Here is a 15,160-nt window from a genome sequence, read left to right on the forward strand (position 1 = left end):
GAGGCCCTCCTTCAGCTCCCGCTCTTCCTGCTCGCCGGACGCGGACGACCAGGGCGCCTGCGAAGACGATTCCGTCTGGGAGAGGTACCCGGGGGCGTGGGCCTGGGGGCTGGTGGGAGGCGAGCGTGTACCCGAGGAGCAGGCTTGTGCGCCGAGAGGTGCCCGTCAGGTCGCGGGACAGCTGTGCGGCGCGCGGAGCGAGGGGGTCTCTTCGTGCGCTTCACGCGTTCGTGGAACGGGCGGTGTGTGCCGGGCACGGGGCCCGCCTGGGGACGCGGTGCCCGGGAGTCGGGCGCTGAAGCGGCCCCCGTGGTCTTGGCTTCTCGGAAGGACAGACGCGAAGTCGGTAAGGACACTGGTGTCGATGCGTTCTGAGGAGGGCAGGTCTCCCCCTTTTAGAGGATACGTGCCATTGGGGGTTTTCATGAAGCCTGTTGTGCGCCTGAAGCTCAGGCCGGCTCAGGGGAAGCGGCCTGTCGAGGGCCGCATAATATTTGTGTGCAGAGCCAGCGCTTTCCAAAGCCCTTGACTGTGCGGAAGTCTACCCGTTAGGGGTGCCATGGGGGCTGTCCGGGGAGCACTGTGAGCACAGGTAGGTGTCCCACACTTGAAAGTATGGAAAAGAAAGCGTGAGGCTCGAGGGTGCTCCCGTTCGTCCCGTCCTTCCACAGAAAGTCTGGAGAGTTGACTTTGTGACAAGTCCTTCCTCTCCTCTGGTCGGTGCGTGTTCAGTGGTCTGGACACTTGGTGAGCAAGACTGACGTGGTGTTTGACGTACTGGACCTCACAGCCTAGTTGGAAAGGACAGATAGGCAGCAACTAATTACCTATGAGATACGTAAAAACAATTTTGTGTTGAGTGCTGAGAAATACAGCATTTACTGTTCGACTTTGTGACTTACGCAGTGATGTTTAAGCTGAGAGCAGATGCCTAAAAGAAAAGGAGGACTTGTGCAGGAGAGTGTTCGGACAGGGCAAGGGAGGAGTATGGCCTTGTCAGAGGAGCTGAAAGCGTGCCCTGGAAACTGGGGCCGCGTAGGGACTGTAGGGTGGGGAAAACAAAACTTTTCGATTAAGGCTGGTGCTTTCTATAGGTTTTTGGAGACCAAGCATGGTGATTTGGAACATGAACTCTGGAGCCAGACTCTGTCACATGGGTCCTAGCTCTGCCACCTACGGGCTGTGTGAACTTGGGCAAGTTACTGTACCCTTCTGTGTTGCATTCATGGGAGGAGATGAGTTCAGAGTCTGCTTACACTGCCATCTTGACAAGATCCGCCACTCCTACACTTCTGTTACTTCTGTTTTCATTTTCTCCCTCCTTTGGTACAGAGCCCATCTGGGGACCCTGCTGAGCTTATCTGTCTCATGGGGGTTGTGGGGATTAAATGTAGAGTGCTTCCAACAATACTTGGCACACAGTAGGTGTTCAGGTTTGGTAGTTATTGTCATGACCACCACCCCCATCATCATCAAAGCATCATCATCGCCATCACCATCACCATCATCATCATCATCATGGCCTCATGCTATCACTCCTACAGTCTGATAGTTAGGACTCTTCAGATTGGATATACTAGATTTATGCCTAATAATTCCACTTGTTTCAGCAGATATCTGTTGAGTGCTTACCATGATAGCTAAATTCTCCCCACTCCCCATTCTCTCGTCTCCTTATCTTCCCCATCGTGCTGCGACCCTAAGTCAGCTCTCCACTCTTAATTTTTTTAACAATGACCCCCCAAAGCCTCACAGTGTCCTTGAAATTACCACTCCATAGTCGCCAGCCTCCTCTATTTCCTCAGCCTCTTCTTAGCCCTTCCCTCCCTCTCTTTGCCTTGGCCCTGGCCCTGCCTATGGAATATCCTTTTCTTGAAGCCCTGTCAAGTGGTGCCTGCAGATCTCAGGATTAGGGGGTATGTGATTTATGTCCTCTCTGCTCTTTGTCCTCCCACACCATTTCTTTGAGATCCATAGTCCCCAGCTGGAGCACCCTCTCCTCCTCATTACTCTTTTCTGCCTAGGTAGTCCCCTATTTCATTGAAGACTTGATCGCCTGGCCCACAGCTTTCCTCTCTGCCTCAATTCTTGCTGTCATCCTGGTTGACTTCAGTGTGCATGCGGAGGACTGAGCCTGCACACGGGGTACTCATTTTCTTCAATACCTCATCTGTACTGCTGACCTCTTCTCATCCACCTGTCCCCATTCCCACCATAATACCCTGGATTTGCATCCTGATGCTGCACCACCTCACAAATGAGCAGTGCAGCACCCTCCAGCCCTGATCTCTTCTTTCCAGCTTGCTTGGTCACTTAATTCAGCTGTGCCCTCAGCATATTTTTCCTCAGGCCCTCCATGGTGTACTCTATCCTTTAGATGCTTCCTCTATGCTGTTACCTCTCAGTTGAGCTTGGACTTCATAGTCCATCCATGATTAATTCTCTTGGCAGTGCCTTCCTCTCCCTTGCCCTTCAGTCCCAGTAAACCCAAAACCAAACTACCCATTTTTGTCTTGAGTACTGGAGATAGGACTCAGATCAGGGCAGCTGGGTACTGTTTTGAATTCGTGTCACCCCACCTCACCTGTGCCCTCACAGAGCCTGACCATTCTAGTATGATTCTCTTGTCAAGTCACTCTCCCATGCTCCAGAATATTTAACTCAGACATTTTCCACAAACTTCTGATTTACTCCCCCCAACCCTTCATTCTCAAGATAATATGGGTGATGTTTTGAGTATGCTTAACATAGAAAATAGAAGCCTTCAGATTGGAACTCCATTCACTTCCTCCAAGAAACTTAACCAACCTATCCTACTGTTAGAGTTGCAATGTCCTCCAGCAAAGACCACCAGAAATACATCAGTAGGTAAACCAGTTGGGTTTAATTACTCTTTGTAATGAGGGAGGCCTCACATCATGGGGAACTCTGGGGCCTATCAGGATGAGGGCGTTAGAAAGAACTTACAGGATTTGGGCTTTGGTTGGATAGTTTGGGGAGGGTTCAAGGAAGCAGGGATTTGCTCTGGACTGGGTGCTGATGGGAGGCAGGGACAATTCTGTGATTGTGTAGCTCAATCAATCCTTTCTAGAAGGAGTTGTGACTAGAGTGAGACAAACGCTGTAATTCATAAAGAAGCCACAGTTGCTCGCTTCAGGCAGGAGAGAGGGATGTTTGGTATTTTCTGGATGGCATGACGGCCTTGTGTTTGTCTGTTTAGGCAAAACGATGAAGTGGTCTTGTTTTGTCTCACGTCATCCCTGTTGCAGCATGACGTTGTGCTGGTGTCTGTGAGAAGTTTATGTCCGACAGGTGACCGGCATGGCTTGTGTGAGCACGAGGCCGGCTTCTAACAACAGGAAAGCCTGGCTCATGGTACCGGACCAGCTCCTGGATGTCAGCACTGCTTTTCTTCTTTTCACAGAGGAGGAAGTGAGTTTTAAAAAGATAAATAGGTGTTTGCCAGGCAGGAGAAAACAGCATGAGCTAAACAGGATGCAGATCGAAGCAGAATACTGGGTTAGGGGACGTTGACATCGGGTGGGGGAATGGGTGGCAAGAGAGAATTCCATTGAGGTTGTGGGAGAATGAGATGTAGAAGGTGTCAAGGCTAATGGAAGGTCGTGAGGGGTTTTAAGTGGAAGAACTGACATGATCTGGTGTGTGTTGTAGAAAACTCCCAGCAGCCGTGGGGGAGATGGGTGGTGACAGAGGGAAGGTCTGTGCTCTTTTCCGTCCCCACCGCTGCAGCCCTTGCTCAGGTCTGTTCTCTCACCTGGTCTATTGCACCACGTCCTTGTTGATGGATCTGCTTCTGGTCTAACCCCCTCCCCCAGCCCAGTGATCATGCTGTGGCCAGGGTGATTTAGCAGAATCACAAATCTTATCCTATCACTTTGTCAGTTACAACCTTTGATGCCCCATCAGCCATGAGGTAAAAACCTACAGGACGTTGCATGACACACCACACCTTTCATCATCTGATCGTGCCACCTGGATACCCATTGCCAATTGGGAAGATCCATTAGGATGTCTCAGAATGATCTCAAATTCATTATTTCCAAGACTGTGCTCTCGCATCATCTTCGCGTGTTCTCCTCCTTGTCACCCCACCCCAAAACCCAGTGAATGGGGCCGTTGTTCATTCAGTTCCCAAGTACCAAATGTAGGAGTCAGCTTGGAACTGCCCTTTGGTGTACCACCTTATGTGATCAATCACCCAGACCTGTTGATTTTATTTGTTCGATATTTCTGGAATCTACCTCCTTTTCTCCACCTCTGCTTCTGCCATCTCAGTCCCAGCTGAGGTCACCTGTGGGCTGAGCTGTGGCAGTAGTCTGGTGACTGAGGACCCCAGTCACTGTTCCCTCCTCCAAACCCATATCTCATAGTGAACCCAGAGGTTTGTAAAGGGCATATTTTATCCTGTCACTCCCTAGTTTACTAGCTTCTTGTGGCTGTTGTAGAAAGACCAAAGTTCCTTATGTGGTCTCCACAGCCCTGCCTGCTCTGTCCTACTTCTCCAGCCTCCCTTCACACCACTCCCCCTGTCCCTAAGGGGTCCTTTCTGTTCTTCAAATGTGCCCTGTTCCTGCCTCCCTTGGGGTCTTTCAGCACGCTGCTCCCTCTGCCCGCAATGCTTTCTCCCACCCTCCCTGCCTCAGTGGTTCCACGTATTCTCTCAGATGGAGGCAGCCACTCAACACTCTTTATTGAGTGCCTACTCAGTTTCTGGAGACAGTGTTCTAGCATGAATACAGAAGTGAACAAAATAGACAAAACTGGAGCTCTTAGGCAGCATTTATTCCAGGAGGGAGACAGCCAGAAAGACAATAAGGAAAATATTTGGCGTGTCAGGTGGTGATAGATGCAGTAGGAGTGTTGGAAGGAGTTGTGACTGGAGATGGGATGGCCAGGGAAGGCCCCAATGAAGTTAATGCTGGGGAAAGACTTGTGGAGGGTGAGGGAGTGAGTCCTGTGGATATATGGGGTAACGGTGTCCAGGCAGAGAGAACAGAGAGCAGAAAGGCCCTGAGGCAGGAGCTGGCCTCTCCTGTTCCAGGAGCCACAAGGCCAGCCTGAGTGAGATGGAGAAGAGTAGCAGATGGAATCTGGGTGGCCGTGGGTACAGATGCTGCAGGCTCTTGTAAGGCCCTAACTTTTCCTCTGAGGTAGGCACCATTGGAGGATTTTGAACTGCAGAAGGAGGTGACGTGACTTGAGTTTTCACAGGATCATGTCAGCTTCTCTGTGGAGAATAGACTGTAGGAGGCAAGGCTAGAAAAGGGAGATGAGTTAGTGGTACTGGAATATTCCAAGTCAGAGATGCTGTGGCTTGGATCAGGATGGTAGCAGAGCAAGTTCTGAGAGTCCGTCAGATTCTGGGTCCATTTTGAAGAGAGAATGAGCTGATATTATGTGCTGACAGACTGGATGTGGGGGAGACTGAGGAGTCAAAGATGACTCCAAGGTTTTTTGGTTTCTCTCAGATATGGATCCCTCAAGGAGGCCTTTCTGACACCTGCAGTCAAGATCTTGCCCCTGTTATATGTCCTCATGACACTCTCTGCATTGCCTTGGTGGTCATCAGCTCAGTTGTAACTCAGACATACTGTTTCATGCTTTTCTGTCTGACTAGAGTAAACATGATTCAGAGCAAGGACCATATCCGCCTATTGCCATGTGCATTGTAGACATATAATAATTTGTCAGATGGCTCAATGCAGATGCTCAAGATTACATTTCCTGATGAGATCTTAAAATTCTGTTTTTCTAGTTTTTAGTATTCTATGTTTTAGAGACAAGACCAGGGGCTATAAGGCTGAAATTCCATTGTGAATATCATAGAGGTCAATATGATTTCTCAATGAAATGGAAAAATGTCCTTCTTGACATGCAAGCGGGCCACTGGGTCACCTCTCAGGAAGGGTGGCCTTTTCCTGGGGGCCTTGGTCTTTCCAGCACACTGATCATATCTTCACAGCTGTGCCCCAGAGAGCAGGGCTGAAATTTTCATCTGAAATGTTTTGAAGGCAGGTGCTGCTGCTTTCTGCCCCAGAGATGATATGTCATTTTAGAACTAGAACATTCTAATGAGGATAAATTAGCTGCCAAACTTGCCCATCAAAATAGTCACATCATGGATTCCGTCTCCCCCATTTTTTAAAAAAGAATGAATGAAATTTTTGAAAATATCTGTGAAAGATAATGATCTTGGATCTAGAATATTAATATCACATCGTTTTTCCTCTTAAAAGCTTAATTTTTTAATGATGAAGTGAATACTTTTTCCACACTCAATAGTGTAATATAAACCTATTATATGTCTAATTTCACACAGATCCACCTCATTCTTTTTAATGGCTGCACAGTATTCGCAGTGTGATTGTAATTTTCTTGACCACTCTTCTATTGTTCATTTCAGTGGCTGTGATTTTGCTATTAAAATAGTGCTTTGATGATGATTTTTGCACGTGTGTTTGAGTTTTCCTATGAGATGGATTTCAGGGGAGAAGTTTCTGCAAAATGGTCCTCGAAAGAGGTTATATCAGTTTTTATTCCCATCCATAGTGAATGAGATGCTAATCGTGGAATATTCTCAGTTTCTTAAATTGTTTATCAACTGGCAGGTAGAAAATAATACCTTTTCCAAATTTGTATTTCTATAATCACTACAGAAACTTAGAATTTTTAGTCTGCTTACTATCGTTGATATTTTTTATGTGAGCCCTTTCTCTGTATCATTTTCCTACTGGGTTGTTGTCTTTTTCTTGTTTGGTTATTTGTATTTTTATTATTGATTTGTAAGAACTTTTTATATCAGGGATAGTAATCTGTTGCCTCTGTATTTGTTGCAATAATTTCTCTCAAACTGATGCTTATCTTTCAGTTTAGCTTGTATCGTACATTTCATAATACAGAAATTGTGAATCTTTATGGTGCAGAATCTGACAATCTAACTTTATGGCTTGTGGATTTCGGGTAATGCTTTGAAAGACTATTCTCAATCATTCTAACGTTTTCTTTTAGCACTTTTATGGTTTTGGCATCTATCTTTATTGTTTTATATGTTATAAAGTAGCAGTCTAACTTACTTTAGTCTCAAATTATTAGCCAGTTGTCCCTACACCATCTATTGAATGGTCTCTCCTTCCCCATTGATTTGAAACATCACTTGGATTATATACTAAATTCTTATCTATACTTCAACACAGGAATTCATTTGTCATTCTTGACTTCCAGTTGAAATTGCTTTTTTTCATTTTGACGCCTGAAAACTTTGACTTGCAAAGTAACTTAGATGTGTATTGATTTGGAGCTCCTATAGCTTATTTCTCAGGGTAAGAATAGGTTTGTACCAGGGATTAGCAGGATTTTTTAGTCTGTTTGAGCAGCTGTGCTCCAGGAAGAAAGAAAAGGAAGGGATATGAATGAAAGATGTGTGTCTGAGCCTGTCCTTTTTTTTTTTTTTGGAGGAAGATTAGCCCAGAGCTAACATTTACCGCCAATCCTCCTCTTTTTTCTGAAGAAGATGGGCCCTGACCTAACATCCATGCCTGTCTTCCTCTCTTTTATGTGGGACGCCTGCCACAGCATGGCTTGACAAGCGGTGTGTAGGTCCTCACCCAGGATCTGAACAGGCAAACCCTGGGCCGTCGAAGCAGAACATGTGAGCTTAACTGCTGTGGCGCCACCTGGCTGGCCCCTGCGCCTGTCCCTTTTCATCAGAAAAGCAATAGCTTTTTAGAAAGCTGTACCCTGTAGGCTTCTGCGTACTTCTCATTAGCCAGAACTAGGGCATGTGGTCCCACCTCTGGCTGCGGGAACATGTTGGGAGGTGAGAATTTCCAGTAGGGCAAATTGATACCTCAAACAAAATTGGGGTCCTCGTAGTAAGGAAGAAGGGGTGAGTGGATATTGAAAAGAGAAGTATCAGCTACATCTCTCATCTTCTTTTCCCCCCCAGAATTTCCCCAGGTGGTCTTGAGAAAGAGAGGGAGGAGACGGAAGAAGAGGGAGGTAGGAGAGAGGGGGAGAGAGAGAGAGAATTTATATAATAAAAAGCTCAAATCCTCAGCGTTCAGTTTGATGAGTGCTGACAATTGTACGTATCTGTGTATCACCACCAAGAGCAGGATACAAAATATTTCTAAAACTCCAGAAATTTCCCTTATATCTCTTTCTAGTTAGTCTCCTTACCCCCACCTAACAACTGTTTTCTGATTTCGGCTATCACAGATTAGATTTGCTTATGCTTGAACGTCATGTCAATGGACTAAGACAGTATATATTTTTTCTGTTTCTTTCACTCAACATATTCTTTGAGATTCATCCATGTTGTGTGTGTTGTCAAAGATGCACAAAGCCAGATACTAGTTAAAGTGGTAAGGGCAGATTTTAATCACTAATAACTACTGCAATAAGGAAAAGAGTCCAGTGTGAACTAAACCCAACTTTGATTTGTACAGGGGGCGTTTTAAAGGGAGAATGAGGGAATAAGGAGGATGGTGAGTAGAGTCAGAGAAGAGAAAAATTACACAAAGTGGGAAAGAGGGATTGGTCCATGTGAAACCATCTGAATTTGCTACCTGGGAGACTGGGGCCCTGTCTTTAAGCGTTGGTTGGAACAAACAGTAAATGCTTTTGCCAGCCTTGAGGTTTCTTAGGCAGGCACTTCAAGGGGGACTAGAGTCATCCTAGGGGTGTGGCTTTGAGCTGTTAGAAGCTATCTTAGAGTTTGTTCAAGTCTTTATAGAAAATGCCAAGTTTGAGGCCTGTCGAGAAGAGGGCTCAGAGGAGCCTGGCCAGAGTTTGGTCAGGGAGAGAACCTTTGTCAGTGTAAAATAGTTTGCTCCTTTTTATGTTGTGTGAATATACTCTGATTTGCTCATCCATTCACCTGATGTTGGACATTTGAGTTGTATCCAGTTTTTGACTGGATATTTTGTGAATAGGCTGCAATGAACATCCTTATCTGTCTTTCATTTCTCTAGGATAAATGTCTAGGAGTGGAATTGCTTAGTCAGAGGGTGGGTGTATATTTAATTGCCAGACTAATTTCCAAAGTGCTTTATCAGATTACATTTCCCACCAGCAACATATCAAAACTTCAGGTGCTTCATATCCTTGTTAACATTCGGTATTGTCAGTGGGGGTGAAATAGCATCTCATGATGAGTTTAAATTGCATTTCCCTGACGACTAATGATGTTAAACACCTTTTTGTGTGCTTGTTGGCCGGCCATTCCTACATCTTCTTTTGTGAACTGCATGGGAACCACTGGCAGTCATCTTGATTTGAGGACTGGAAAGAGACACATGTTAGAAACACCAGGAAGCAAGGAATTGTGGGAACTAGGATCAGATGTACTTGTGTTATGTCCTGTTGCATCTCCCCACCTTTTGTGCTGCGCATCACTGACCACGTCCAGCGTGCTGTTGAGATCAGTCCCAGGCTCCTGCCAGGCCCTCTGTGACCTCAGCTGGCTTCTCTCTGTAGAGTCCTCTCTGGTTTCTCCTGTTTTCTACTGTTCTCCAGCCCCCATGCCTACTTTCTGATACTAGAACGCTCCCAGTCCATTCCCACCCCACAGGGTTTCTATCTGCTGTTCCTCCCGTCTGGAATGCCTTTGCACAGCTGACTTTCTCCAATTCCCTAGGACTCAACTCAGCGTCCCCTTTTCAGAGAGGCCTTCCCTTTCACCTTCTCTAAAGTAGGTCCCTCTATCCTCCATACTGTTGAATCCTTCATTTGTTATAATCTCTTGTTTATGTTTGTCTCCGTCCCTTGTCTGTCTTGTCGCCACTGTATCTCCAATGCCTGGCACTTAGCAGACACTCAGTAAATATTGCTTGACTGAAACAATAATATTTAGTCGACTGATAATACAGAATTGAGAGGAATAGAAACTGCACCTTGTTATCCAAGAGGCAATAATAAGTCCAGGAAGGAGCGCTTAGAGGGAGGCAAATTGACCAGCTTTTCAGCAGTTGCTTAGCAGTGGAGTGAGTGCCTTCTTTGTGGGGAGTAGTCAAGCAGTGGCTTAATACTGTTGAAAGCATTCTTGCGCTGGGTGTTGGGGTTGACTAGATCATTTCTAAGGCCCCTTCCTACCCTTAACCTGTTTGGTTTGTGTTCTCATCACTGCTCTACGACTCCTGCCTCAACTGCAGGTATGGCTTTTACCACCAGATGGCACCAGAGGATTCCTTTGAAATCAGTGTTCATCACATGGCCACGAACAGTGAGAAAACACATTTCATTGCACTTAGACCCCCAACATGTGCTTGAAACAAAAGCTTCACGAAACAGTCTTAACCCTTACTATGTGTAATGCATGCGTATATTTTCCGTTTTACTTTGTTTTTTTAAATGCAGACTTATATAGCATTAAACTGATTTAATATTAAAGCAGCTCACTGTTGGAAAAGCACTATTTTAGATAACTGAGCAAGTTTAATCTTGTAAAATTTGTGGATCTGCTGTTTTCCTTGGACATCTGGGCTTATAGCAAATTGTGTCCCTTAGTGAGTCTTTGTGTGTTTCTGTGCTGAGTTGTTGTATCGAGTAGCTGAGCATATGCTTCCTTATGAGTGTCTATGGATGTACAAATATGGATGGAGAGACTGTGGGGGACATGTTTGTAGGGAATTCAGCACCTATTGCAGTCAAGGCAGCAGCAAGCCTTGTGAGTAGATGTAAAGAAAAGATGGTATCGGCTTCTGGGGGCTCAGAATCCAGCTGGGTGAGATTCCCACCCCCCCCCCCCAGACACATACCCATATCTTAATTTTCAGCTTACTTGTCAAGCAACATGGAGATGAGTGTATTGTTCGGGTTATCACTTAGGATGCTTCAGGTTGCAAGTAACAGAAGCCGGGCTCAAGTTGGCTCAAATGGTGAAGATGTTTATTATCTCATGAACTATCCGTTGAGAGGTAGAGCAGGCTCCAGGTCCACAGGGGTGTGGCAATGGCATTGCCTTAGGGATCCAGGTTCCCTCCGTGACTTCTCAGTTGTCCCGATGCTGGTTTCACTCATGGTTGCCAGAAGACTTCCAGTGACAATCTGGGCTTCAGCTCCTAGGCTTGGAATACTAAAAACTTAATTCCTTGTAGTGTACACTGAGGTAGAGAGAGTTTAGGTTACTGTAGCATTTTCCAGGTTGTAGCTATTTTGTTTATTTGCCCCTGGTTTCCCCACTATGACCTCCTTAAGGGACATGAAATGACTGGCACTTAACACAGAGTTGGGAGAAGTACTTAGGTAGTTGTTAGTGATGTTTGCCAGATGCTTCTGGGTCTCCCTTCTCTGGACACAGCACTTTTGGTTGAGTAGAGTTATCTGACTAGATCTGGCCAGTGAGTTTGCTAAGTGAATAAACAGTTGCAAGTCTTCCATATGAAGTATGAGGTGAGGTTATTTGCTATTTATGGTTCTGGGAAAGGAATTAGTGATATGAGGAAAGAGAGAGGTGAAAAATGAACACTGTGGGAAACATGATGGGTGTGTATGTGAATAAAAAGGTGAATGAATGAGTGTTTAAATTTGTGGTGGAGCACCAAATGTGTGTGTGTGTGTTTGTTTGTTTTGGTGAGGAAGATTGGCCCTGAGCTCACATCTGTTGCCAGCCTTCCTCTTTTTGCTTGAGGAAGATTGTTGCTGAGCTAACATCTTTTCCAGTCTTCCTCCATTTTGTATGTGGGATGCCACCACAGCATGGATTGGTGAACATTGTGTAGGTCAGTGCCCGGGATCAGAACCTGCAAACCCTGGGCCGCCGAACTGGAGCACATGAACTTAACCACTGTGCCACCACACCAGCCCCTGGTTGGCCTTTTGAGGCAGATAATTTTCCTCTAGATCCTTGACCTGGCTCCTGGGAACCTGGCCTGAACCTGCTCTCTACTCCTGCCTCCTTTTTCATCCCTTTCAGGTTTGCAGTAAGCATTGGCCACTGGCATGACCCTTATATCCAGCATTTTGTGAGACTGTCTAAAGAGAGGAAGGCCCCTGAGATTAACAGAGGCAAGTGACCATCCCCCTCCCAGGATCTCCTCATCAGCCGAGAGGCCTGAGGTTTTAGGGACTCATTCTTAGAGAGTTCCGGTGTGCACTCTCTCCACTAGTATATGGAGTGCTAATTTCCCAACATCCTCACCAACACAGTGTATTATAGAACTGTTGAATCTTTGTTAATCTGATACTTGAAAAATGGTATCTTATAGTAATTTTATTTTATATTCCTCTTATTTACGGGTAAGGTTGAAGATCGTTTTCCTATGTTTAAAAGCCATTCATATATCTTTTACTGTGAATGGTCTATTTTGCTGCCTTATTAAAGTGTTAGTAACAGTATTAGGCTCTGCAAATAATTTCCATCAAGGAAGTCACAGAATTTGAGACAGGAGTATGGCTTAGCCTCAGCCAGACTGAGAAACTGACCAGGTAATTCTTGTGTATGCTGGGAATCTTGGCCCTAAGGATGGATCCTGTAGGTAGGTTCTTTCAGAAATACAAAGAAATTTTGAAGTGGAGGTTCCTGAGAATAAGGAAGGACATGGTATTTCCTTTGAGCTGAGGGTGAATCCAGGCATCTGTAAGATTGGGCGAGGCCTGGCAAAGAGGCCTTAAGCCTCCCTCCTGTGCTCTTGAGGCAGATTTCCTTCGGAATGCTGCAGAGGGACACACCATGGCACTTGACTCTGTGCTTCGGGCAGCATGTCAGCCCTCCTTCCTTCCTTCTTCCTCCCCCTGGGTTTGCCTGTGTACTGGGGACCTGCAGCCCAATAGGAGAGTGCTTCCCAAACAGCGTGTGGTGAGGATCTCTTTTCCCCCAGTATCCAATCCATTGTGGATGACATTTCTGTAAAATACAATAAAAATGATTTACTAGCAAAATAAAATGAATAAGACAGGCAAAATACAAGCCCAAATTATTTATTAGTAGATTCAACAGGCATAATATTTCTCTGTCAAATTGCAATAAACATTTCTAAATGCCACTCTCAAATTGTGTTCGTGAAATAGTCACACTTAGAGCAGCCGGCCTCAGAACACAGACAGACTTTATCTTCCTTCGTCCTTCTTTATTTCTCATCTCCTTTGCCCAGCTCCCCACCCCGGAGCTTAACAAGTCAGTTTCTTAGACAAGCATTCCTCCCCCAATCTGTCATGCCGTGTTACAAACACCGAGGCTCTAACCCATACAGGGTAGAGATGACAGGAACACAATAAGAAGTGTGGCTTTCTTTGCTTGGACACTCATCCATCCAATTTCCTGACCTAAAAATATTATTTTGCATATGATGTTGCAATTTCGAGTTTTACCACACTACTGAGTAGCTTTTACTATAGCTATGAAAGGGCGCATTTCCTAGAGGAACATTTAGATCAGATGTTTTGATGTAAAACACTTGTCTTTCGTAAGTAAAATATAGGGCATTTTATTTTTCTTATGAGAGTTAATTCTACTATTAAATAGATTGTACTTTGATTCAAACATCTGAAAAGAAAAAGGAAGAGAATTTAAAATTTGCTATTTCTCCTATAAAGTCACGGATAATCCACCGACCCCAAGGAAGGGCAGAAGTGCTCTGTTTGGCTCTCCTGCTGCAGAGAGCTTTGCAGGGATTATTTCTCATCACTGAGTGACAGCTTGTTTCTGTCTCTCTCTGAGGATATTTTGCTCGTGTCCATGGCGTCACTCAGCTTATAAGGGCATTTCTACGGAAGACAGAATGTCAGTGCCAAATTATAAACCTGGGGGCTGGGATGGACACCACCTTCTGGACATTAAAGGTAAGTGAAAATTCCCCCTCTTCTTTCCCCAACTGTTTAATTTTGTGAAGATGTTCACCTGGCTCAAAAATTTTAAAAATGTATTAAAAGGGATGCAGTGACAGCTTGTCTCCCACCTCTGTCCCCACCTGCTCACACGCCCCCGACAACCCCCATCAGACCCGTACTTTATCTCACTGGGGCCCCAGTGAAGGATTGTGGGTTGTTTCTCATCTTTTGCTGTTACAAACAGGGTTATAATAAACATCCTTGTGTACATTTCCCTCTGCACATGTGGAAATATATCAGGAGAAAAAATTCTGCCAGTGGAATTGCTGAGACAAAGAGCACGTGCATTTGTAATTTTGATGATAACTAAGATTTTATTGTCGGCACAGCAGTGTCTTAGGTGAAATTTGGAGATTTGCAAGGCTGGGTGATGATAATACGATACAACGCCCTTCTGTAGCCAATCTCTGATTTGATCCCTTAACTGCTATGTCAGGGTTCAAGAGCAGGTGTAATTACACCCACTCACAGGAAAGGAAACTTGCATCTAATTAGTGGCAGAACCAGGACTAAAGCACCGACCTTTGACTCCTAGGCTGGAATTTTAGGTACAAACGTTAGCCCTCCAAAGATTTTACTGATTACATTTTCTTTTTTGTAGGTTTGTACATATTTTTCCAGAGGCTTCTGTCAGGTCAGTCATGTGGCAGTAATGGGTATGTACATTTCCCCAGATTTCTCCAGGCGTACACCAAGATAAATTACAGTGTGTGGGCATAACCCGACCTGCATATCTGTTTTGTCCCTAGTCAGCTCACCTGATAAGATGGTCTTTGGTCATCAGAGCTCCCAACCTTTCTCTTACTCAAGCGAGAAGTCGGTGGCATCAACGTGGTCTTAGCATTAACCGTTTGTCTCTGCATTCTTCATTTAGGATAGGATAACTGACATTTATGAGGTGCTTTTACATACATGGCCTCATGAATTAACATGAGAGCTCTGTGAGAGGGGAGAGTTTTACACAGATGGGGAAAGTGGGGCTGCGAGAACTTGTGTCTTCCCCCAAATTGCATATCTGGTGGCATTGGAATGTGGAACAAACATCGGAGCTCAGCTCATCGAACTCCAGACTCCTTCCCCTTTCCTCTACACACAGCCCTGTGGGTGTTCCAGGGGTTCCTTTCTGTAGGTTGATTGTGCCTCTGTAAGGCAGGGACTGGGGCGTAGCAGAAGGAACTGGAAGAGAATGCAGTGTAAGTGAATGTGCAGTGTCAGTGTTCACAGGGGCCGTTGGAGAAATCCCTCCTTTGGGCCTGATGCCCTTTTGACTGGTCACATGGTTTGACTTTTTGCCCCTGTCTTGCAAGTGAGT

This window comes from Equus caballus, chromosome 13 (assembly GCF_041296265.1).
Source record: "Equus caballus isolate H_3958 breed thoroughbred chromosome 13, TB-T2T, whole genome shotgun sequence".
Classification (NCBI taxonomy): Eukaryota; Metazoa; Chordata; class Mammalia; order Perissodactyla; family Equidae; genus Equus; species Equus caballus.